The sequence below is a fragment of the Tyto alba genome, unplaced genomic scaffold (assembly GCF_018691265.1).
Source record: "Tyto alba isolate M040663 unplaced genomic scaffold, T.alba_DEE_v4.0 Super-Scaffold_16, whole genome shotgun sequence".
NCBI lineage: Eukaryota > Metazoa > Chordata > Aves > Strigiformes > Tytonidae > Tyto > Tyto alba.
Genome location: NW_024881278.1, coordinates 9,221,529 through 9,247,632, shown reverse-complemented (window position 1 = coordinate 9,247,632; position 26,104 = coordinate 9,221,529). Strand labels below are relative to the sequence as shown.

Sequence of the window (26,104 nt, the reverse complement as noted above, 5' to 3'; positions counted from 1 at the left end):
GGCCACCAGGAAACGACAGGCGTTACTCCATGCAGGGAACCCACAGCACCAGGGGTCTGCACAGAGGCTGGAGTCCGCGCCCAACGCCCGATGCTTCAAATCGCCTTTAAACCTGAACTGTTCCCAGTCTCGTCCAGCACTTTGGAGACTGATCACAAGCAAAGAGCAGTGAAACAGAGATTCAGACTTTACTGCAATGTCTCAGAGGCTGTTTAAGGATCAAGGAAAAGGTTCTCCACAGGTCCCAACACTTTCGTTAGGTTTTCTGACTCATCCCATTGAGAGAGGCGGCCAACCTGAGCCTCCTCTGTCCTGCCCAGATCACAGCCTGCTCGGGGCAGCCCCCATGTCACACTACCAGCAGGGAGGCAATGCTTGGGAAGGAGCAGCCTGGAAATCCACACCCTGGGCCAGCAGCAGTAACTGGGACCAATGCCCCCGAGACATGCAGGACTTCAGCCTCCGTGTGTGTTTTGGGGAAGAACCACATCTGCACCGACCACTTTAAGCACCTCTCTTTCCTAAAGAAAAAGTGTTTAGCTTGGTAAGCTAAGTACCATCATTTGAAGCTTCAAGCACTTTGCATTTGCTATGCTTTACAAACTTTAGAGAATGCTGTTTGTTAAGTCTGTGAGCACCGGCAAGAGCTTAAACTGTGAGTTAAACATACACAAACATTACTGATAGAAGCAGACAGTGTTTCTCAGGAGCACATGCAGTAATGCAACATCAGGCATCTCCCATAATAATAAACATACTCTGGTAACCTGAGCTAAGCAGTTTCAGTTCCACATACAAGCTGCTCTCAAAGCAGAGAGACTCTCCTTCAAGCAGCCGATGCTTCACTGCGCATCGCTGCGTGGAGGGAAGGCATGAGGGAGAATCCCCAAGCACTGCAATGGCCCAGAAGCTCCTGCAGAAACTTCTGCTCCCTCCACTGCCACAACGTCTTTCTCTCTCAGATGGCACCCTTTTCAAAGCAAGGGGTAGAAAAGAAGAAAGTCATTTGAGGTGACTCTGGAAGGGGAAAAGTTTAATTTGGCAATAAAAGTGTTTATAAAGGCTACATTCAGCATTCACACAAATCAGCGTAAATAGAACTGGTCCATGAACAAACTTGATGGGTTGGCTGGGACTTACACCAGTAAAAGCTCTCGCCTGGTATCTCCAGGTTTAAGTGGGATCAGCTATCCCACTGCAGGACTTGCAACTCACTGACCCCAAAATCCTGCCTTGGGTATCTCCACTCTAGAACACATTTGGCTCAACAGAGCAATAGAAAACAGAAGTTATAGATGAAAGGAGATGCTTCCTCAAAGGTTTGGCCTTTCACTGAATTCCCTGTGAAAACAGGGACACATCAAGATTTTAACCTTGCTAACAGGATGTTTTAGAACAATTAAACGGGGTCCACGTTTCCCTGCTTGCCAGCACCGGCCTCCCTGTGGCATGGCCAGAGACAGCCCAACGCCTGCCCTGCGAGCACAGGCTGTGCCCGCCTCAGCCCTTGCAGAAAACCACTCCGAAACCTGGATCCACGTTTTGGTGGATCCAGTGAAAGAGGAACCAACTGCCAGCTGCAGTTTAACCCCTCGCCTTCATTTTAATGTGGCCGCCTATAAAACAGGGACCTTGCCCGTCCCGTTGGATGCAGGGGACACTACCGCTTTGGCCCGGCAGCGTCTCTCCTTGTGCCAGGTGCTGGCACAAGGCAGAGCCCTCAGCACTCAGCACCAGGGACACGGCCTTGGCCACAGCACCCCACCACGACAGGGCTGTGTGAGCAGCAATGCCACCACCACCACGGCCAGGGGGCCGGACCCACTGTGGCTTCCACAGCCCCTTCCCATCTGCACTGGCCAAATCCCCTGCTGGGTTGCCACAACACCTGCAGCAGGAGCAACCAGCACCTCGGGCTCACGTGTGGGAAAGGCACGAGCATATTCTGATCTATAAATATTATACAATCACATCCCCAGGGCAGTTTCAAAAAGGCAGATGCAACAATCGCAAATTCTCTTTGAGAACAAATCTTCTGCAACGCGTGCTTTTGACTCCTCATTTCAGACCGTATCCTGAAATCCTTTATGCACCTCTTCTAAGGCAAAACTTACACTGACTTCTGCTTCACAGCGGCCACCAAAGGCCGTGGGGCCCGCGCCCTTACGACACTAAACCAGGGCCCCATCCTTTGATTTCAATGTACACTAAACGACAGCCAGAAAAATGTAGAACAAAAATATGATATCCTGCAGAAGGGCTATAAGAACAGCAAAGAATAAGCAAAACTCTTATTTTCAAGGAAAAGTAGGAAAGGTTATAAAAAGAAAGCTAGCAGATTTCTTTCTGAAAATGTGGTTATTCAGAATTGGATGATTTTTAATGGGAAACACGTCAAAGACATTTTTTTAATTTTCTCGACAGAGGTAAAGACTACTAAACATCTTTCATTAGCTATATTGTCGTTTTGTTCAGACTAGTATATAGATTAGACATTTTTCTTATTAAAATTTTAGCTGCTGGCTTTATAATAATACTGTGACATCTTTAAAAACTTTGTTACAATAAAGAGTTTTTACAAAGTTCTGTACCATAGCATATTTCAAAGTGGGTGAATTACTGTTTTAAGCACTGAATGTCACCACAAGGTATTTTCCACAACTCCAATTACCCAGCACCAGTTTTACATTACAGACTCAGAACACAGGCTCTAAAGAGCTTTATTTGTGCTTCTTCCCAGAGATATTCCCATGGTCAGTAGGAATACTAGTCATTTTTCCCTGTCTTCCCCAGCAAAAACTATCTCCACACAGGCTTAACACACCTACAAAGACAAAGAAAACCCTTTTAAATCTTTTTATTGTGATAAAAACGAGTGCAATTGCCCCCTTCATTAGGATTGTTCATTATTTCTGGCCAAGTAGCACCAAGCAGCGATAGATAGGAGGGGGCACCACTCTGAACAGCACCGTACGCAAGCAGCCCCTGCCCTACACACTGCACTGTCCAAGTGCACAATTAGCAAACACAGCAAACTCATACTAACCATGCAGTCAGGTATTTAATGCACACATACAGCCTCTCCTCTAAGCATATACCACCCCTGATTAAAAAACAACCCCCCACCACATCCCCACCACTGAGATCAGAAGGTCATTTCATGAACCTCGCCCATGAAGTGACTAGGTCATTTCATCCAAGCCTCCAAAACCATCTGTTATCCCACAATTACTGGAAAATAACAAACGAAAAAAAAAAAGTTAATAGGAAGATGAGTGGATAAATCAGGGTCTTGAGGTTTGCTAAGGAAAGGTCGTGGAAAGCTCTCCTGGATCAGGCTGGTATATGGCGGTAACTCGGCACAAGTGTATGGCAGCCCTTCTCATTCAAGACGAGGTTAAGTCAGTGGACAAGACAACTTTTGAGTAAAGGGGTGGGTTAAAAAACACCCAGGCACGACCTTCTGCCAGGGGAAACTTAGATAACTCCTTCAACTTTGGTGCAGAAACTCATTTATGGCAGCGCAGGATTTGGCCCGACAACGGTGAAGCGCAGAAACACAAAGCAGATGAAAGGTGCTCAGCTGGAGCAGCACCGAGCCGACAGACCCGAGGCTGGCCCAGCCGAGGGGACGGATCTGTCACCACGGCCTTTCACGAGCACAATGCATCGCTGCTGAGGGCTTCGCAGAGCTGGCAGGTATCCTCGGCTCTCACTGGCAATAAACTACTTTCTGTGCAAACTGCCAGATCCTGCTGGCCAAGGCCAAAAACAGCACAGCTTTTCTGAAATATGCTTGCCCTGCCTCCTCTCTCATCTGTCCCTTTTATCTATTGTTTTGATGGTGGCAGTTTCGGGTTTTGGAGGGTTGCTTTCACACACGCCCCTTTCAACCAGCTGAATCATCTCCCTCTCCCTGAAATTTTCCTACAATGAATACAACAGGGAAATATTTCTGGGGAATAAAAAAGCTGGAACAACCAAGCAGAAGCTCCCGTGTTAAGCCAGCAACAGAGGTGGGGAGCAGTGGCGTGGTGACCCTTAAAACAGAGCAAGTGAATCCTCTCGGCAGAGCAAGATTCGGCTAAATTAACTGTAGCATCGCCCCAGAGCTGCCCTGCCACGTCTGTGTCCCACCGCTCCTGCAGCTGCCAGCCCCCAGACCCACCGACAAGCACCCGGCCAGACCCTGTATGCGGGCTGCAACTCGCGCAATCGGATCTGCCGCAGACTGCCACCGCGTAATCTGAGCTCAGGATCGCATAAACATCTCATAAATGGATTATCTTTGTAGGCTGATTTGGGAGACGCTTTCCTTCCAAAATCAGCAGCGAAGACCATAAATAGAGCGTCCCTGGGGGAAAACAAAAACCAGAAAGCCACCCAGAAACGCTACACCTGCCTTGAAGAGCAGCCTGTGCCTTAGATCTGATTTCAAAGCTGTATCTCCATACATACCGACCGGCATGGAAAGGTGCGGAAGGGTTGGGGAAGTGCACTTAGAATCCACCACCGTTGCTAATACTTGTATAACATGAGCAGGGCACAGAGGCCAGAGCCAAGTTACAGGCACGTAACGAACAGGAGAGGGTCCCTGCACTGACGGCCTCCGTACCTAACGAGATGACAGAGCAGGAGAAGACGCGGGCGCAGAGCAGACGAGCGGCGTGCCCGAGGAAGACCACGGGCAGGCTGGCGAGCAGCACCATGGAAGGAGCAGCAGAACCGGGTACCAGCAGCTCCCCGCACCCACACCGCCCGGTTTCGGCCCCGCTCACAGCCCAGCCCTGAGAGCCACCACCAAGGCCGAAGCAGCAGAAGAGAAGAGACCCCGCAGCCCTGCCGGCAGTAATGAGAGGTGACCTGAAGGTCCCGGAGCAACCCAGCACTACTGAAGTGTTTTAATGGTGAGCATGACTTGTCAGGGGACCAGGACATCTACCAGGTGAGGCAGGACATGCCGTGGAAGACAGAGCTGGACAGAAAGCCCAGATGGACTCCCTGCTGCTGAGCAGCACCCGGCCCCGTGCCCACAGACCTCCTCTCCTCACCACTTTTGCAAATCCCCATGGAAAACGCCCGGTGGCCTTGGCAGATGAAGACTTTCAGGATTTTTCCTACCCCAACTCCTGTAACTCATTTTTCAAGGATCACTCCCCAGCCAACAGCCACTAAGCTCAGCCTTGTGACTACATTCACCCTGGATGCCCCACACCTTCTCCAGGGGACTGACTCTGCAGCTGACCAGCACTTCTTACCTTACTGCCCAGCTGGTCCTGGTGCCCAGCACCACTCCCAGACCTTCCCAGCTGAGCTGCCTCTTCCTCCTCCCCTTCACACCTCTCCCACAGCCTGCAGTCCTAACAGCCCCTCCACACAAACTCCCATCCACTAGCAACAGCCCTCTGCCATCTTCTACACCCACCCCTGAGTCTTCTCCCACTTCCAAAGCAATTCTTTAAAGGAGGACAGAAAAAATAATTTTAGTCAAATACAGCAATTCTGATTTTTTCAGTTTTATCACTGTGCAGCGACTCAAAAACCAGCCACAAAACAAAAAAAAAAAAAAAAAAAAAAAGAAAACCCCCCACACCACCAGCAGCAGGGTAACAGCACTGGTGCCACCTGGCCCCATAAGCAGAAGATGGGGCAGGGCCAGGGGAGAGGCAGGCTCAACTCCTCACCAGGAGGTAACGTGGGTCAGCTCTCCCCCCTGCCTGGGAAGATATTTCCATGGAAGCTGCTCCTCTGGGAGAGGTCATTAAGTTTCAAGTTTTAACCAGAGCAGAGACCAGCACCCAGCCACCCTCCACCCAAGCAAACCATCCACCACTCCTCGGCTTTCTCTGCCCTAGTTATTCATCAAGGCCAGGCTGAGGAGCTCCACGGGAGACCACCCCACAGGACTTCACCTTTCTGTGAACAGGCGAGGCAGCAACGCCTGAACCTAAGCTTCTGTACTCAGCCAAAAAGGGGCAGAAATGAGGTCTAAAGTCTCACCACACACACACACCAGCAACATTTCCTCCAATTATCACAATTTTCTGTGTGACCACCTGCAAGGGAAAAAAAAAAAAGCAGCCTCCACAAAGCCCCCTGACACAATTATATCCCAAATGCCTCTCAATATCCCAAATGCCTCTCACTCTCTGCTACAGAAATAAATGCAACCTTGATTAAAGACCCAACCTGGTCTTAGAGGGGGATCACAGGTCTAGAGGGGTGAACTACAAGTTCTGTTCTCCCACCAGCAGTGACCACACAGATAGTCTTTGTCCAAACTGCTCCTCCTATCCACCAGTATGAAGACCCCTTCAGAGACATAAGAGATCTCTGAGCCCAGAAACCTGTCCCAACCTCAAACACACCACATGATATCACAAAATACTGCCTCTGTACCCCTCTTCCCTCATGTGTACCCTCAGCAGAATGAAGCAGAAGACCAGGTATCCATCAGAGAACACCACAGACTCTGCACTCCAGCACAACTACCATCAGGTCCCAGTCCTCCCCGCCGGGCCAGATGCACCTCCAGGCAGAGGCTCACCAGCCCCCTGCCAGCAAAGAGCACGTGAGCCCACCCAGGGCCCCCAAAAGTTTCTGTCCCTCCCAGCCACCATGGGCACCAACAAGCCACAGCTGGGAACAGTGCTCCCAACCCAGCCCAGCTTCCACGGCACAATGTGAAAACAGTAAAAAAATGCAACTTTGGGCTTATTTTAACTCTGAAAAGCTACCTACCATCTGAAAGTGAAATTTCCACGTGCGTTCTGCTTGAGTCTTCCTCTGCTCCCACCCTGAAGGCAAAGAAAACCTTCAGGTCAGGCAGTGCTTTGTAGAAACCCACTCAGGGCGGCAATTGCTCATCAAGCTTTCAGTCACCCCAGGTGATGGTCTGGAGGCAGGTATCACTCCACCGACCTCTGCAGAAGCACCTGGTGATGAGGAGCAATGTGGGAACACCCTCCACCCAGAGCACCCTGTGTGCATGGCTGGCACCCACAGGTGCCCGTGGCACCGGCCCACACGTCTCTGCTGGCGGGTGAGGGTGCTGGGCAGCACCTGCAGTGCTTCACGCAGCAAAGCACAGGGTACACAAAAGCGTCTTGGCAAGAGATGGAATCTTCTACTGTCCACTGCAGTATTTAAAGAGCAATGCCATCAAAAGTTGTCGTGTCCCCCCCCCCCGCAAGCTGGGCAAAGCAAAGATAAGTCACACACAAACTGGAGCCTGTCGCCAGAGCGTGAAGTCATGATTTAAGAGACTGAAGTTTAATTCCTCCTCTGGCACAAACTTGCTCTGACCTTAACCAAATGTTCGCTGTCTCTGTCACCAATTTCATCCTCCATCTGCCTACATGTTTTGTACAATTCATAGCAGGAGGGAGATGCAATAATTAAATTTATGAACTCTGTGACATTTTATATTCTTATAAAACAGGCATTTTGTTAGGCATTTTTATTTACAAGTAAACAGGAGGTTTTTTTAAAAAAAAAAAAACACTAACTATTAAAAAGCTAGCTCTTTTTAGGTCTACCAGTTCTCCAGATCAGTAAAATACCTCTGCCTCAGACCAACCATAAGGTATAACTCATCTTTTAGGTAGCGCACAGACTCCATGAGAAGCCATGGATTTCTGCATGCAGTTCTTCACTATCCTGAACAGTGTTGGTTTTAGGCTTAGTTAACTGAAGGTAAAATTGCCTGTTCATTGTCTTGTGCCAAAAATTATCATTGGATATGCAATTATTCCAGGCTTCCTTGACTGTTCATTGCCAGTTTGTGCAGAAATTCATGTTTTCTTTATCACTTATATCAGCTTGACCATTAATTTGACCATTCCCTTCTTGCTTTACACATTAAGTGCAAAAGGAACAGTTTAGCACCTGTTAAAAAATAGCATTTTTTAAATCTCCCTATCATGCCTCCTGTGATTCAGCTCCTCTATAAACTAAGCAGTGGTTTTCTTTTTATGATAATCTTTTCATGCCTCTATAATTTTCATAGTTTTTCCCTGGACTTTCCTCTATGCCCCTGCTTAAACCACATGTGATACTCAAGGTGACAGTTTCCCACTGACCTATACAACAGCACTCAGTATTTTCAGCCTGATTCTTTACTTCCATTTCTCAGGGGTATCTTAACTCTTCCACTGGCACTCTCATTTCATTAACATTTCACCCGTTACAAATGGAAGGGCCTGGGCACTGTTGATATTATCTCTGCTGCTTGGCAGCTGCTGACTGCCAGGTGTGATTTCCACTGAGCCCTGGCACAGTATATCTTTCCTGACAGAGCTGTTGCCCGTTTCTTCTGCCCTGTGACATTCCAAAAATGGGACAATCATCTAATACTGGCCAGCAAACTCTGCTTTTGCCTCCCACTGCTCCTGTGGCGGTTGTACAGGTGAGTTTCAGGGGTAGATAAAGCAGCATCCTTTGCATTACCCTGACGTAGATGCCAGCACTTTTCTTCCCCACTAACAAACATAAAGGAAGTTTTCAGAGGCATAAAAGGAATACGGGCAATAAATCCCCCCTCCCTAACGTGTCCTCAGGGCAGCTCCTCCCCCTGCTCCAAGCTCCTTCCCGAGCTCTCTGCCTGGGGTGCTGGGCAATCCCAAAGTACAATCAGAGACCCCGCTCTCTCCTTTTCCCGCATTTCACCAAAACTCTCTCTGAGCTCACTTGTGTCAGCAACCTCCTCAACTCAATTTACCAAGCCTCCCCGCTCATGACAATCCAAAAGTGCTGCTCCACATCTCCCCAAGCCACTGTCCAAAACACGAGCTTTGGATGGAGCCGTAAAACCAACCAAAAAGGTCCCTCCAGCTTCAGAGCAGAAGAAACAAAGGGTGAAAATCGCAGGAATAAGAGTTTGTTATAGGTGGTTGCACCACAAGTCACCCAGGTCATCCTGGGCTACTGTATCAAACTCACACATCACTGCTTTGTTTCTTCATGGTAGACAGCAAGGAAAAAAATAGCAACAATGAACTAATAACAACTTAAAACTGATTTTTCCATCAGTAACAGTGATACTTTTTGTACAGTTCCAAGACCATGTGGCTGCTTGAACCTGAAAATCAAGACCTTACATGGCTGAAAAAGCAGTAACTGAGATTCTCACTGTTATCAAACAGATCCTTGTTTCTTGGAAGGCCTGGTAATGTGTTCCAGTAAGAGCATAATTCTCTGGAGGAGATATTTACCTTTTAAAAAGCAGTGAAAAATTAGCTGTATTCCATACCCATGTGACAGGGGCAAATACCTGGAGTTTGATTGGGTTTTTTTTTTTAGGAGCTAAACATTCACTGCTCCTTCCCCCACATTTATATATTTCTCTCCTAATTCTGAGCTGACATAATGGGAAGACAGACGGTTTTGGGTCAGATGAAATGTTTTAGTCAACCTGAAATAAAGTATTTTACTTTCGTTTGGTTTGTCCTCATTTACACCTTTAGCTAAGTAGAATTCTGCAGAATTAAATTTAGTCAGAAAAGTATCATAAAGACATTCTGGGAAAAGAAACAGAGCAGCATTCCCCCCCACCCCCCCTCCCCGCAAAAAAGAAAAGGAACCATGACTTTTTTCCCCAGTTAAATTCTACAATATATTAAAACTGTCACCCTTGCAGCTTTGCCAGCACAATCAGCACTGAATTTACACCACAAGGTGAGGGTCTGCTGTTTGCACCTGCTTCACCCACCCAGAGATCAGTGGGACGAGCGGCAGGCCACGGCTGGAGGGAACTCCAGCAGAAAGGACCCTGCATCCCAAAGTGGTGTCTCCCGAGAAGGTACCGGGGGGCAGCAGCCTCTGCAGGGCCCGTGGCCGAACGCACCCATGTCCCGAGCAGCCAGCACCGTCAGTGCCACTGTCAGACCCCAGCCAGCCAGCACCACCAGCAGCGCGCACCTCCAGGCTCTGGGACGAGGGGGACGGGGTGGCTCAGTCCCGCACCCCAAGAAAGATGTGTCCTTCTGCTGCTGCATCCAACAAGGAGCTCCTCCGGCCGAACGGGCAACAAATGGCTCGGTGGTTAGGGTGCAAACCCACCCGCAGCACAGCAAGGGGAAGTCCGCGGATGAGGAAGGGCAGAATCTATGCAGAATCAAAGACTTTGGCTCTTTCGTCCAGTGCTGTGCCAGCTCCCAGCAGAGCCTCTGCCCCCAGGCCCAGCCAGCCCCAGGGCTGAAGAAGATGGAAGAAGCTGGAAGCCTGGAGCAGGCTGCCCTTGAGGACACGGCCCCTGGGCTACCATGGCTCATGGGGGCCGCGGAGAAGGAACAAATGGCCAGAAATGGAACAGAGGAGAGAAATGCACCAAGAGCAGGAGTAGGGTCTGTTCCCTCAGTGAATGCAACTCTCCCGTGGATGATGGGTGGGAGCAGGCCCCCTCTGTCCCTCCAGTGAGATGGGCGTTGAAAGCATTAAAAATAAGCCACCCTTTTGAGAAAAAAAAAGGAGAGGAGAGGGAGGAGAGGGAGGAGAGGGAGGAGAGGGAGGAGAGGGAGGAGAGGGAGGAGAGGGAGGAGAGGGAGGAGAGGGAGGAGAGGGAGGAGAGGGAGGAGAGGGAGGAGAGGGAGGAGAGGGAGGAGAGGGAGGAGAGGGAGGAGAGGGAGGAGAGGGAGGAGAGGGAGGAGAGGGAGGAGAGGGAGGAGAGGGAGGAGAGGGAGGAGAAAAGAAACAAACAGAGGAGAAAAGAAACAAACAGAGAAAAGAAACAAACAGAGAAAAGAAACAAACAGAGAAAAGAAACAAACAGAGAAAAGAAACAAACAGAGAAAAGAAACAAACAGAGAAAAGAAACAAACAGAGAAAAGAAACAAACAGAGAAAAGAAACAAACAGAGAAAAGAAACAAACAGAAAGAAGACTGCCATAAGCCCTGGCTCCCAGTCTGGTATCTAAACACCAGAACACTCTGATTGTAGGGGAGCCATTGCAAAAGAGGGATATTTTTCATGCATTTCTCCACAAAAGATAAAGAAAAAAATAGATCTTGCAAAATATAAATAAGCAAGAGGGAAAAGGAGCTTTTGTGTCCAATATCAATACAAACATGTTTTTCCAGTTAAAAAGACTATTTCTCCCATCCCTTTGCCTTGCAACTCTTTTCCCCTTGTGTTTCCCTGCAACAACACTGCACAAATCTGTAACTGCTATTTGTTTAATCATTATTATTTACTTCTTCCCTGGTGCTGGAAACATGCTAGGCACTTTGCAACATGGAGACAAGGCCTCAGCCCCAGAGAATACACCAGCTCTGATACTTAACTCCACTGTATGACACTGAGTCTGGATTTGCTCCCTAAAAGCACTGTCTGCGTGCTGTGAAATTCAGGAAAACTCACTGATAGACAGGGACATACAAAGCAGGAAACCCCCACCGAGAGACCTGGTGAGATACGCAGGAGGGCAGGCTGGACTTCTGCAACCCTCACAAATCTCCTTGCACTGAGGCATCTCTCATTTAACTACCTGCTACACTGGCATGGGTAAAATTGCAGTAGAGCTAGCACAAGAACAGGACATAAAACATAATTAAACGAGCGCATGGAGATGGGAAATATGAAATGAGCAGTTAGGGACACAGGTGTGTTAGGCTTTGCGGATGGGCAATACTTCCCCTTTTTCTGTATCTATTCAAAAAACCCATGAGACAAATTTTATTCCAGATAAGAACATGATGAGGGGCAGCTGCTGGCCTCATAACTGATGCTGTGCCTTTTTCCCTATGAAACTGAATTCCCTGCACTCATGCATCTCTTTTGTTCCCTGTGCCTGGGGATAAAATGGATAGCAAAAGCCACCGAAAGAACCATGAGCAGCTCAAGAATGGCTGTGAAGGCTTGTACCCCACACAGTGTTTTAGAAGTTTTGGAGTGCTTGTGATCCTTCATTCAACCCTGTTCTCTGCCACTGGCCAGCAAGCAGATCTGGTCTGGAGCTGCCACGGCAAACGGGCCACAGGCGAATGGGCTCCAAGAATCATAGAATCATCACAGAATGGTTTCAGTTGGAAGGGACCTTTAAAGACCATCTAGTTCCAACCCCCCTGCCATGGGTAGAAACACCTTCCACCAGACCAGGCTGCTCAAAGACTCCTCCAACCTGGCCTTGAACCCTTCCAGGGAGGGGGCAGCCACAGCTGCTCTGGCCACCCTGGGCCAGTGCCTCACCACCCTCACAGCAAAGAACTTCTTCCTTACACCTAATCTGATTCTACCCTCTTTCAGTTTAAAATCATTAACCCTTGTCCTATCCTTACAATCTCTGATCAAGGGACTCCCCACATTTTTCCTGTAACCCCCTTTAAGCACTGGAAGGCAACTATAAGGTCTCCTCAGAGCCTTCTCTTCTCCAGGCTGAACACCTCCAACTCTCTCAGCCTGTCCTCACAAGGGAGGTGCTCCAGCCCCCTGATCATCTTCGTGGCCTCCTCTGGACCCCCTCAAGCAGGTCCATGTCCTTCTGATGTTGGGGCCCCAGAGCTGGACACAGCACTATGAGGGGGGTCTCACCAAAGTGGAGCAGAGGGGGAGAACCCCCTCCCTTGACCTGATGGCCATGCTTCTCTTGAAGCAGGCCAGGACACGGTTGGCTTTCTGGGCTGCGAGCACACACTGCTGGCTCACAGTCAGTTTTCCATCCCTAACACCCCCGAGCCCTTCTCGGCCGGGCTGCTCTCAATCCACTCCTCGCCCAGCCTGGATTTGTGCTTGGGGTTGCTCCGACCCATCTGCAGGACCTTGCACTTGGCCTTGTTGAACGTTATGAGGTTTGCATGGGCCCACCTCTCCAGCCTGTCCAGGTCCCTCTGGATGGCATCCCTGCCCTCCAGCGTGTCAACACACCACACAGATCGATACTGGCACTGAACTTGCTGAGGGTGCACTCAATCCCACTGTCCACATTGCCAACAAAGATGTTGAACAGCGCTGGTCCCAACACTGATCCCTGAGGAACAAGACTTGTCACCGCTCTCCACTTGGACATTGAGCTGTTGACCACAGCTCTTTGAGTGCAACCATCCAGCCAATTCCTTATCCAAGTGGTCCATCTGTCAAATCCATGTCTCTCCAATGTAAAGACAAGGATGTCATACAGGACTGTATCAAAAACTTTGCACAAGTCCAGGTAGATGACGTCAGTTGCTCTTTCCTTATCCTATATTCCTATAACCACATTGTAGAAGGCCACCAAATTTGTCAGGCATGATTTACTCTTAGTGAAGCCATGTTGGCTGTCACCAATCACCTCCTTATTTTCCATGTGCCCTAGCACAGTTTCCAGGAGGATCCACTCCATGATCTTGCTGGGCACAGAGGTGAGACTGACTGCCCTGTAGTTCCCCAGGTCTTCCTTTTTTCCCTTTTAAAAAGTGTGGGTTATGTTTCCCCTTTTCCAGTCAGAGAGAACTTCACCAAGCTGCCACAACTTCTCAAATATGATTGACAGTGGCTTAGATACTCCATCTGCCAGTTCCGTTGGGACCCTTGGATGCATCTCATCAAGTGCCATGGACTTGTGCACCTTCAGGTTCCTTAGATGATCTTAAACGTGATCTTCTCATACAATGGGTTGTTCTTCATTCTTCCAGTCCTTGCCTTTTCCTTCTGAGTCATGGGTGGTGTGGTTGGAGCACTTGATGCAGAAGACTGAGGCAAAATATGATCAGCCTTCTCCATATCCCAGGTAACCAGGTCTCCCATATCCTTCTGGAGAGGGCTCATATTTTCCCTAGTCTTCCTTTTATGACCAATCTATCCACAGAAGCTTTTCATGTTGCCCTTGACATCCCTGGCCAGATTTAATTCTATCAGGGCTTTGACCTGAACAGGAGAGGACATCCATCAGGTGTCCTCTTGGAAAGTCTGGTTCTTCTACAAAGCAGACAGAAGCTCAGGGCTTCCTGTGCTGCTAGATCAGCAGCTCCGTCCTAGGAAAATGAGCAAAGCACTAGTTCCACTAAATCTTCCGGGTGCTATCAGCATCTCCACTCTCTCACCCCTTCTCCCCAGTTCTCTACCAACAAACATTCCCCTGTTATTACCACAAACTGTGCCTGCCAAGGGTCCCAGTTACACACAGGCTTCTGCCCTCATTCAGACTGATCTATGTGTCACTAAGCCAGGTTAAAAATTACCTTAGTAGTGACATAGAGTGTTTTCCCTATGGTACCCACTTAATTAAATATTGAAAGAGCTATTACCTTTCAGGGATGCCTGTGCACTGGCTGTGTCCATTATTTATAACATAATGTATTCATTATGCATTTTATCCCATATTCCTATCTGCTGATCTCATAACAGGCTCTTAAAAACAATTTTAAGCAATTAATCCTACCTTAATTACAGACAAATATATATAGAAGCCCCAGGACATCTCTTTCTTATATTTATTAGAAATAAGCAAGCATATCTAGAAATAAATCTGGTAATCAGGAAAGAAAGGGGCAAATCCCACCAGCAGTGGGAATCACAGAACTGGAGACAGGCACATTTTAATCAGCCACAGTAAAATTGCCATCTTTGTCTGTGGGGAAAAAGTAAGACATGTCCTGCTGCAGCCTCCCTCCCACGACAGGTTCTTCTAATAAACCTGCACCTCTAGATGCTGCCTTCTCTATTCTTTCACACTGGTGATACAAGCGAAGGCTTATCACACCAAAATATCTCAGTTTTTCCTGCCTCCCAGGGTCCTCCTAACCTCAGATCATTGGTACAGCCATTTTCCCAGTCAACAGGTGTCACCACTGAGCTATCCCAGGTTGTCCCTTGTCCTTTCCTCCTCCGCCTGAGAGCCAGCCCTTCCCTCCAGCAGACAAATTTGGCTGTAAAGCCCCCGCTCACCTTCGCACAGGGACACCAGCCCCCAGCTGGCCCTGGGGAGGATGCGTGTGCTGTAACACCCATGGCAGGGAGGACACGGCTAGCGTCCTGCTTGTCTGATTCTGCTTTGTGACATTTGGGTCACTTTTCACAGTCCCACATGAGGAAATTCGCTGTGGGACTCCCTCCAGCAAGAACCAGACTGTTCACCCCGGTGCTTTGCTTCTGGCAGAACCCGCATTTTAATGCGGCCCTCCTATTCTCTCTCCCACATCCATACCAACACAATGGTTACTGACAAAGCTTTTCAAGGAATGGGGAGGGGGAAGAAGAAAAACAATTGAATCTCTAGACACAATGAGGAAGCACCTTGCAAATTCCCACATTTCAGTTTGTGTAGGAAACACTCTCTGTAATTTTGGAAACACTAGTTTCAGCTCTTTTCTGAAGAGCCCTGAGAATGTACAGGAAAAGAATACAATCATCATTAATACTCATATTTTGTGCAACTTCACTGGCTGACCAGAACTAACTCGTATGTTTAACATCCACACTGTGAAATCTCACACTTCAGAGGAGTCTGTCTTCTGGTCAAACACAGCAATCACAAGTTCTGTGATGCTGAGCACACGGGTCAGCTCTTAAACCAAGACATGCAACTCAACAGAGCGCTCTCCTAATTCCCCAGGGGCGCGGTGTGGTGCCTGAGCTGGGAACAGGCCCCCTCTGCTCTGCCTCGGGGGCACAGCGGGCACCACAAGCCAGATGCCACACGGGATCTGAGAGTGGTACAAATCCAGCACAGTCCTGCAAACAACTGCTTCACCTCAGGAGGCTCTGAGAAAGGGAGGGAGAGGAAAATGGTGCAATGGTGTGGAGGTGTGCAGCAAACACATATTGCGTTCTATTGCGATAGAGCAAGGGGTGATGGTTTTAAACTAAAAGAGGGTAATTTAGACTAGATATAAGGAAGACATTTTTTACAGTGAGGGTGGTGAAATGCTGACACAAGTTGCCCAGGGAGGTGGTAGATGCCCCATCCCTGGAAACATTCAAGGTCAAGTTGGACAGGGCTCTGAGCAACCTCATCTAGTTCAAGATGCCCCTGCTCACTGGAAGGGTGTTGGACTAGATGACCTTTAAAGGTCCCTTCCAATCCAAACATTCTATGATTCTAAACCACTGATGCAAGCCTGACCTAACAGACCTTAAGGAATAACCTCAGATAGCCAGAAGTAGAACAGCCCTTTCTTTTCTGATCTTTCAAAACACTACAAGGAAGATAGTGGTCTGTGATGCCATCTCAATATTCACAAACACAGAAAGCAGGGAAGGAACAACATGTCACACCCATCCTTGAATTTAACGAAAACCCCATCCCAAAACCAAGCAAGGACTCAAAGAAGAGGATCTTTGTCACCCTTGAAATCAATAGAAAAAGCTATCATCAGCTTCAACGGATTTTAGACTGGCCCTTAAACATACTGTCAGGGTGACATGAGCATATGAAGCTCCCGAACTCTTCAAACAGGGGGTTCTGTACTAAGGCTTGACTGGAGTTTGTAGAGTCTCCTTTGCAGATCACTGAAAAGGCAGCCTGTCCCTACAAACAGATGATGTGAACGCACTCCCTGCACAAACTGCTCACTACACTCTTACTCTTTTCTCCCGGGAAATGTTTCCCCACCTGCTGAAAAGGACAGACAAAAAGGCAGCCACAAGCCCAAACAGGCACCAGCCATAAGCAGCACAACAGCACCTCAGCCCTTCTCCTCTGGGAAATGAGCCTGACCCGGCTCAACTCGGTCCCTCATTCACACAGAGCGAGGGCATCTTTCTAGTAAAATCCCAAACTGGCATTTTCTGAAGTATTTTAAGGAAATAAATACTACTACAGGAAAAATAATAAAAAAAAAGGTTTATATTTTTAAACAGAAATCCGGGCACAAAACGGTAGTGTTCTACATCATACCAGAATCAAGCGTTTGATGCTATCCTTTCTTTATAAGGCTTTAAGAGTGGCAGGACCCTCCAAGAAGGGGTATGCATTTTTTATTTACCCTGAAGTGAGACTCTGTAGACCCGGGTTTAATTCACTGCTCTGCTATTAGCCTGTGAGGTGACCTTGGACAAGTTGTTCTGTCCAGATTCTCAGCTGGTGTCAGCTGGCACTGTGCCACTAAAGTCAATTTAAACAATTTGAGACTCCAGTCCTAAGGTCCTTGGGTCCTGCGCCTGCCTATGCAAACAGCACTGCCAACCAGCATGCAGCTCTGCCCCTGAGATGCTTTGGAAACGTACACCGAAATGACAGCTAGTGGGATTAACAGAACTCCCACTTCCCTTGGAAAATACATGTTTGTCACTAAAATGAAACAAAAAGCCTTTGTTTTTTTGTTTGTTTGTTGTTTTTTTTTTTTTTTTAAATAGCCTTATGATCAAGGCTTTAAAAACAAAACCACCAATGCTGTCGTTTCATTTTACAGTCTGTTATGCATTAGCTGATGCAAAATCCCTAGGGATTTTAACTTTAACACACAATAATGGGTGGTGACTGATACTTTTTTTTCATTCTTCTCCTTTTAGGTTTCATTATCTTTCCAAAATCTTCTCAAATTTCTCTCTCAACTTGCTTTCATCACCAGTAGCATTCTTCATCACACGGAGAAGCGGAACACCTGATACCCTCTCGTAGGAAGGCTGGATTTCAGAAGGAGCTTCAGAGTCACCAGATCTCATGCTTTTCATCACAGGAAGCTCCTAAGACTGGGAAACTCTAGACAGGATCTAAATAAAGATGAAAAAGGACCAATTCCTTCATCAAGATCCATCCCAGCAATAAACTACCTTGTCTGTGAAAGACTTTCTTCAGCAGCAGAACCAGGGTAAAGTTTCCCACATTAAGGCTGATTTACCTCCATGGTCTTCTCCGACACCAAACAGCCTGGGGTGCTACGACCCACCAGAAACATATTTAACCTGACCAAATACCTGATGCCCAGGAAATCTGAGAGAGGGAGGGAAAGCAGGAGGTCATGTTCCTTCAGGGGACACAACCAGACCCACAACTCGGTCTGGTGTGGGTGGCACGGGTGACCTGGAAGGCAGCACTTGGGCACGTCACTGGTCATGCACACAGCCACTCATTCCCAGGATAAATCTTCTGGCAAGTACCTCCCAGGTGAGGCCTCTTGCAGGTCTCCCTCACCCCGGACACAGCATCAGCTCTGTCTCTGCAGGCCTAACCCCAGCGGGAGGTGCAACACCAGCTACAGTCCGTATGACAATGGCTCCTGAGGTCTCCCGCGTCCATGGGCCTTCCCCCAAAACACAGACTGCCTCCCAGCAGCAAGCCACACCAAGACAGCACTCCTGCAACCTCTCTTCTGATCGTTTTTTGACTCAAGAGGCTTTTACATGACTCGGTTACGTTCTTGGAAAACTTCTCTACTTATGAATAAGCTTGATTTGTTGCCTCCTCCAATTTAGTGCAAGAATAAATCCAAAGAACATAAAACTCATCATTTATTTCACTTTGTCAGCAGTAAAATCAACTTAGGGATGTTTTTAAGTATCACCTCTTCTCCTTCTTCCTCCCTCTCAACAATACTGCTTTCTGAGGAGGAGTTCACAGCAAGCAACACCTTGCCGTGAACACAACTGATGTGAGCTGCTGAACAAGCAAGCTATATATGACAGTTGGCACAGCTGGAAGGATAATCTTTGGGACAAGGGTCTTTTTAGCTCAGTTTTCACAACAGGGCTTGTGAGAACCCCAGTACACTCAATATTGTGGCAGGATGGTCTCTGCTCACCTAGATGCAAAACCTGTGCTCAGTCAAAAGATCTTAACTGTGGTACCATACGCTGGTTACGCCAAGGGACCGCTCTACCCAGCTGTCCAGCAGCCTACATCCTTGAGAGGACTTCATGCCACCCCCCCAACGAGATCTCCCACTGTGCAGTTTGGTGAGACTGCTGTCCACAGGGCTCCACAGCATCCTCCACCCTGAGCCCTGCAGCAGCACCACTTCGCCCTTCTGCAGAGCAGTGAGTGGAACGTATATATCAAGTAGGATCGCAGCCAGAATCCTCACCAGCTCCTGTACTGCACAGCACCTACTGAGCACAAGTACGGGGCATTTAACAACTCTCTTCTACTTGTCACCACTCTGTGGAGTTGCACTCCATACATACCGACTCTTTTTTTAACAGAAATCAAATGCTATGAGCCTTTTAATACACGTCACTGTGTGTAATGTCAATTGACACAGCTTCTGTTCTTGTTTCCCCTGAAACGAACTGTTGCGCTGCTTCAGCGCATGCAATGCTCATTTGAAAAAGTTTCTTTCTGTCCCGTTCTCCCTGTGAGCTAGTAACAGAACACAAATGAGCTATCACGAAGAGGTGCACTGAGAACTGGAGTGCAGATCTTCTCAGACGAGAAAGGAATGTCCATGTAAGGCTTGTTTCTCCTCCTGCTTTATGTTACAGGATGTTCTGGCCATCTTAGGGAAAAAAAAACAGCAGAGTATCCCTGAATGAGAATTATTTTAATAGCAGACCCTTCAGTTGTTTGCAGTTCAGTTAGCATGTTTTTGGCTTGCATATCAAAAAGATTCTTGTCCTGGTCTTTAGCAGGCTCTTTCATAACTGAGCTGTTAAAATTTGTTCCCAGTTCTCATTTGATAAGTGATGCCTGCAGCAGGAGCGAACGCTGAGGACAAGCCTTGGCATACCAAAGTTTTCTTTAGAAGAGCACGCTCAGCACTATCCAAACACGTCTTTCTCCTCTTCCACCACTGCAACAGATGAGATACACTGCACTTACGGAGAACGCCCTGGCTGCGTGGTTTTTATCCCTCAGCCACCACGGGGCCACCAGAGACTTCCTGGGGTAGATCTGTAAGGACATGTCAGTACACTCTGGACTGATGAATAAATCCATCTGCAGATCCGCACTCCATCTGGGGCTCTGTCATTCCCGTGCCAGGAAAGTCCCGCAAACCCCTCTCGTACCTCAGTTTCCCTACTTTATAACCTGAGGACCCGCTTACTTGCCTCATTTCCTCCAAAAAACGCCACGGACTGAGGAACGGCTTGAGCGAGGAAGGATCTGGTTAACCTTGTACACACACGAGCCCACTTGACGCCGACCGCAGCCTTTCACACGCCGCAAGCCGAGCGCTCGCCCCCCTGGATCACGGCCTAACGCCTATGGACACACAAACATGGCTGCTCGCCAAAGTACCGCACACACTACTGGAGGTATAGAAAGGTCAGATCAGACTGTGAATCTCAGCCACTTCGCACAGCTGCTCGGCTCACAGCTCGGCAAAGGAATGTTTCAAAACAATGAAATCTCTGCCTCCAAACCAGTTCTGACACTCCCTCATGCATAAGAGCGTTTTTCCCCTCGATGAAAGGTATATCCCTTCCCTAGCCACATGCTCCCATCCACCGGCGCAGTGTCTAGGAGCTGGCCTGCCGGAGGCAGCCCGCAGAGCCGAGCGGGAGCACAGCGTGGGGAGGAGGTGTGACGGGGGACACGCTCCCCTCTCCTCCGCGCCTGCAGGCAGTTTCCAGGTCCCAAAAGCAGGGCTTGGGGACCATCTGCTTCCCATAGGCAAGGCTTATAGGCAGAGCAGATGACATTCAATCCCACCTCTTCAGCAGTCTCTGTTAGCCAAAAAAGTCCATAAAAGGCAAATAAAGTCCCAGCAAGTACTGTCCCACACAGCCTTCTCCCTGGACACCACATCTGGACTCCTCTTCAACACCTCCCTTTTTTCAGAAGAAAAAGACCCAGGACTTCTCCCTGGAGCCCTTGGTGCAGTGGTCTTAGTCTCAGGGATACTGCCAAAAAAAAAAAAAAATCAGCTTAAACAACTTCAGTCCACATCAAGCTTCAGCTGCTAATGCAGCCTGGGGTTGTCTCCAGTTATTGTGGGATTCTATCTATCAGCCCTTGCTGCTGGATGCAACATCCTGTCCTGCTCCCTTTCCTTCCTTGTCCTTTCTTACCCCTCAACACTCAAACACACTGAGAAATCCCCTCATTTCCAGAGTTTTCTCAGCCTGCTCCTACAGAAAAGTTTAGCATCTAAAGATGGTAACCATTTTATTTTTAAATCTGAGTTTTGAGCTGAAATCCAGTCATGCTATGGTACAAACACACTGACTGCATGTATTTAATGTCTCGCAGAGGTACACATGCTCCTTTGATGCAGTTGGCTCCATTGCTGAAGCAACGGAGGCCCCAACACCCTCCAAAATCCCCAGGTACAGTGGGCTCATCCCATCGCCATCTCTGTATCAAGGCCACTCCTATTGCTATCAATTTCCAAGCTGACAAAATCAGATCTAAGTCTCATATGAACAGGCACTTTTCCAACTGCTGTGGAGACTTGACCTTCTGTGGAAGCCAATGCAGGAAAAGATAACGTAAACTTTTCTGGAAGACAAGATAAAGGGAGATGGACCTGCCCCTTAGGGGTTTCAAGTAGCTAACTACAAACTCCCGAGTCAGGATGCCCTTGGCAATAAATAAGGAAAGGACAAGCTGTTCAGAGCTGGAGCAGAGTCTAACAGTCCAGCAATGACTCCATGGAGAGGCAGAGGTAAAACACCTTCACCCCTCCAGGGTCAGCCAAGAACCCATTCATGAGCTGCAAATTACAAACATTTACCGCTTTTGTTTTCCCAGGATTTCCCTTTGATGCTGTGAGTTATGCAGCTTTGCTGCAGACCAGCCACAAAGATTTACTCACTGTGCAACCTTACTCTTCTGAGAGCATGTCTAGAGGACATGATGATTAAAGTGGCAGGACTATAAGCACCCTGCCCACACGTGGGCATGCCCACTGCTTCTTCCCATAAAGCCACAGCAGCGGAAGAAAATTAGGATGAGGTTACCAACGGCTCTTGGCATTGGTCTGACTTGACTCGTGGTGATATTAAAGGTAAAACCTAGAGCAGAACAAAGCATTTGAAAATCCCCAGAGCTTTCTAAAATCCCATGCTTGAAGACTGGTCTAGAGAAGGGCGGGGAAGACAAGGCTGGAAAAGGCAAACACCCCTTTTTTTTTTTTTTTTTTTTTTTTTTTTTTTTAATTGGCAAAAACACACCACTGCAACTCAACTGCCTGGTTGCCAGCTGTAAAGAGCCGTGTGGCTCAGGAGAGGTGGCAAAGCCCAGCCTGTGACAGCAAGGTGCAGCTGCCACCACAGCGCAGCAAGCGATCACTGTGCCTGCGGAAGTAACCTGCACTTTTACAGAAATTGCCTGAAGAAGTTGCACTGGCTTCTAAGTAATGACAGTAACAAGATGCATCCCTCAGGCTCTATGCTCCATGAACCCCATGTGGTTTTCATGTGAAAAAGTAAAACTCCAAAGTTTTCAGTGACAGGTTTCATGAGACCTGGCTCTTTTCTTCAAGTCTTATCTTAGGGAAGACTCTATGAAAACTAAATTTTCTGTGCTTCCTTGCAGACAGGAAAGCTAGAAAGGGTAACTTATACCACTCCAAAGGCACAGAGACCAGAAGAAAAAAAAAAAATTATTTTTCTATCTACCATAAGAGTTGGCATCAATTTAAAGAGAGAAGAACAGAGACAAAACAGAGAAAAATGCCCTGAGACACTCTAACATTTAGAAGCAGGGTCAGTTCCAGGGGTGAGGGGATTTTTCCAGTCGCAGGGTCGGCGGCTGACCTCCTGAATGACCCTCTCCCATCCTAGAACAGATTTTTTTTTTTTTTTTCATAGTCTTGCTCCCAGGAAGCTACAGACATGAGTACCTGTCATATAAATGAATATATGACAGGCCAAACTAAGCCTTTCCTTTTGACTACATTTGACCAAAAATGGACAGCATGACCAGCCAGCCTTATCAACATTAAGGACCACTAGCAGCAGAAGGGAACTACTAAAAAAGGACTTTGAGAAAACCAACAAACCATGCCCACTTTACCATCAGCTCTGCCATTCTGACCATGGCCACCATCCAAGGGCTCTCTGTCCAGCCCTGGCTTGTTCAGACCCCTGACCAAGTCATTTCAGTGTCCTAATCTGGCAGAAAGCTTCCTTTATTTATCCTGGGCTAGTTTTCTGCTGGGTTAGCTTGCTGAAAAGGCTCGGCTAAGGGCTTCCGAAACACCAGAGCCCATGCAAAAGGAGGCAGGGAGGGTGGGAGCAGCCCTGAGCAGCAGGCAGGGCAGGACTGAGTGCCAACGGTTCCATCGGCACGAGCAGGCGTGGAGCCACGAGCCCATCTTCTCTTACCAGGCACTCCAGGAGTTACCACTGGTGAGTTTTTCTGCTACTCACTGTTTGGCAGCTTCGCGTTCGCTCTGTTTACGAACAGCCGGAGAGGCTACCAACCTTCTGCCCTCACGCCCTGCTGAAGCTGCAACCCCCAAGCATCCTGCATCCCCCATCCTGAGGACCAGGACCCTGTGATTTTAGGTGGTGTGCTGCAGTTTGCCTCAGGCACCCAACTTTGGCAAGCTGACCAGCCTGGCACACATCCTGGCACTGCCAAAACATTTCAATTAAGTGGACCTGGACACTTTTAAGGCCGTTCTTCAGGGAGACCCTGCAGCAAGAACAAATTCACAGCCAGGTGTTCAAGCCCTGCTCTGTCAATACCATAAGAAGATGGTGAAAGTTTAAGCACATCTTTCTGCACGTTCCCCCACGCTCCTTCCAAGCACCGCCACATCCTCATCCCGGCCGCTCCCCAAGATCTAGCTGCTCGACAGAAGACCTCGCTCTCTGCTGGCTGTTGGTGTAGGACCTTGAGCAAGTACTAAATAAATGAACAAGTCATTTCCTGCAAGGCCAAACAAGCTCCCTGCCAAAGAGGTCACATACCACGCTCTGGCCTGATGCCTCTCCCTAGTTTATGAGGGTAAATTCCCATATCCAGGGGTCCAGTGATTACAGCATTACATCTGGGCTAGGATTACTCTCACTGGAGCTAGGATTACGCTTCACTGAAGAGGTGAGGAAAACAATTGCTTTTGTGCTTTCATTGCATGACCTCTAAAGTTCGGTTTGGGTTTCTTGGTTTGCGCAAATCAAAACATTCAAATGAAATCAGGGAGTTTTCGCTTAATTCCCAGATAGAGGACCAGGACCTGTCACACCAAGGTTCTTCAACGCTATTTTAGCAGTAAGGAGATCTGTAGGGAAAAGCCCTTTGAGGCAGGGCCCGTGACAAAGCGGTCAGGAGGAAACAGCCTACGTGGCTCATTCCAGTCTCGTGAGCTCCTCCAACCAGCACAGAGGTAGAAGGCAGACACGCTGGGATCTCTGCTCCCCACCTCCCACCATGCTACCCAGGATCGCTTAGAGGCTTTCTGTAAGTGTGTTATCGTGACACAGACACTCTCAAATCCCCACAGCCCATAAGAAGGACTGGGCAACCATCAGTTCTGTGTAAACAGCCTGAGCTTTGGATGTGGAGTAAGTCGCAGAGCTAGTCAAAATGCACCTGGCAGGCCCTGCTCCTCCATGCTGAATACTTCACTCTCGTCAAGTTAAAACAAGACTTAAAAGCAACCCAAATCTTCCACGCTTGAATCACACAGGCAACTCCACTCGCTTGGATGTGCCCATCCCCATGAGTAAGGGCTGCAGAATCAGACCCAGGTTTTCCTTACCACCCTGACAAAAAGCACGGGCACACAGAAAGAAGAAAAGAAAAATCCCACTGACTGATGCCCCTGCTATTTTTGCTGTCCCTGACAGCAAACTGTTAAAAGGCCTGACTCAGAAGCCTCCCTTGAAAAACCTGAATCATCACAGTTTGGAAGATGGTCTCATATAATGAAGGAGTCTCTCTTCTCCACTCCTCCCTTTCTTTACAAGAGAGAATTTGAGTCAGACTAATTGGGGGGGGGGGGGGGGGGGGGGGGAAGGGAGGCTCTACAGAACAGGGAAGAAAATAGGAAATAAAAAAAAAGAAAAAAAGAAAACTTCATGCTTTGTTTGGCTCTTTCTGCAAGGATGGCAGACTCAGGTCAAGTTTTGGAAGCAACTCGAACTGTTCAAGTTAATGAGAGGTTTCTGTAACTTCCCTTCACCTCCAGTCCCCTTCGGCAGACCAAAAGGCCTATGGCAGGCCAGTGGCTGGCAGCTGTACTTTGGGTCTGCAGGGCTGGCTCTGACCTCAGTTAGACCTCTTATTTACCAGCGTGACTTCCTTGATGTCAGAGCATAACCATGGACTCACGCTGCCTGGAAGAGAGGCAGAGGCAATCCCATCTGTACATTCACTGCCCAGATGAACTTTATGAACTTGGATTTCTCCTTAATTTGCACTGTATTTTTGAAATCCTGAGTCTTGTGAAATATAAAGATCTTTGGAGTGACTTTCATATAAACATTATAATGTTACAGCGCTTTGTTATTACACATCGTTTAGCATCAGGAGATCTCGAAGTGACTTGAAAAGGAGGCCTCGTTTTAGAGACCCAGCCAAGTGAGACATGGAGAGGTTAAGTCACCCAGAAAAGCAGTGGGAGCCACCAAAACAGAAACCCAGATCTTGTGCCCTATCCTCTAGAGTCACCCACTACAGACTGTTCAGCAATTAGAATGCTGAGGTTATCTGCCTCTTCAGGAAGAGCTCTAGCCTATCTCTCATTGGTAGATGCAAATACATACACTTTCTGAATGAGGCCGTGGCACCTCGCACCCTTCTGCAAACAGAGGTCACCTGTGACTCGAAAAGCCGTGGCCCTCTGGATCCAGAGACGGTGGCTGAGGGGAAAAGGACTGACTAAGAAAAGCAGCAGCATTAAAAGCAAGAACGTATCATCTAAAAAGGTGGATTCAAGCCTAGGGTAGCTGGGCTGGAGCATACCTCGATGCAGAAGCCCTACAAGAGCAGCAAATCACTCCGGCATCTGCACCGCCCAACAGCGAAACCTCTGCCCAGCTCCACACCTCCGCCAGTCTCTCTGGAATCAAGGATGCGAGCGAGCTGCGCACCATGTACACTGCGTGTATTCCAAATGCCAAAGCCCCTGCTCATGAAAACCACCCTGGGAGCTCAGAGGTAACGCTGCTGCCTCCTGCCAGGGGACAGGGAAGGGAGATGTCATTTGCTATAAAAACACTGCAGTCTAGTCAGAAGTTTGCGTTTGATCTTAAACCACGTATTTTTACATGGGAAAAAGACTTAAATCACTAAACTGAAACATATCTTTCTACCTCCTATCTAATCGCCACACAAAGTCCAGAGAGCATCAGGATGTTGGC

At 48.2% G+C, this 26,104-nt stretch overlaps 1 protein-coding gene across 4 annotated transcripts in view; it reads right to left on the bottom strand.

The window, feature by feature from the left end:
* The window catches only part of SLC24A3 (solute carrier family 24 member 3), a 175,770-nt gene that overhangs the window by 147,185 nt on the left and 2,481 nt on the right, over window positions 1-26,104 (bottom strand). Inside the window, exon 1 of one of the 4 annotated variants that reach the window (XM_032989403.2) lies at window positions 6,742-6,777. The exons of the other annotated variants lie outside the window; for them this stretch is intronic. The gene's annotated coding sequence lies outside the window, so the exon portion shown is untranslated. Of the gene's footprint in view, window positions 1-6,741; window positions 6,778-26,104 lie in introns of those variants that run through there. 4 annotated transcript variants of the gene reach the window in all.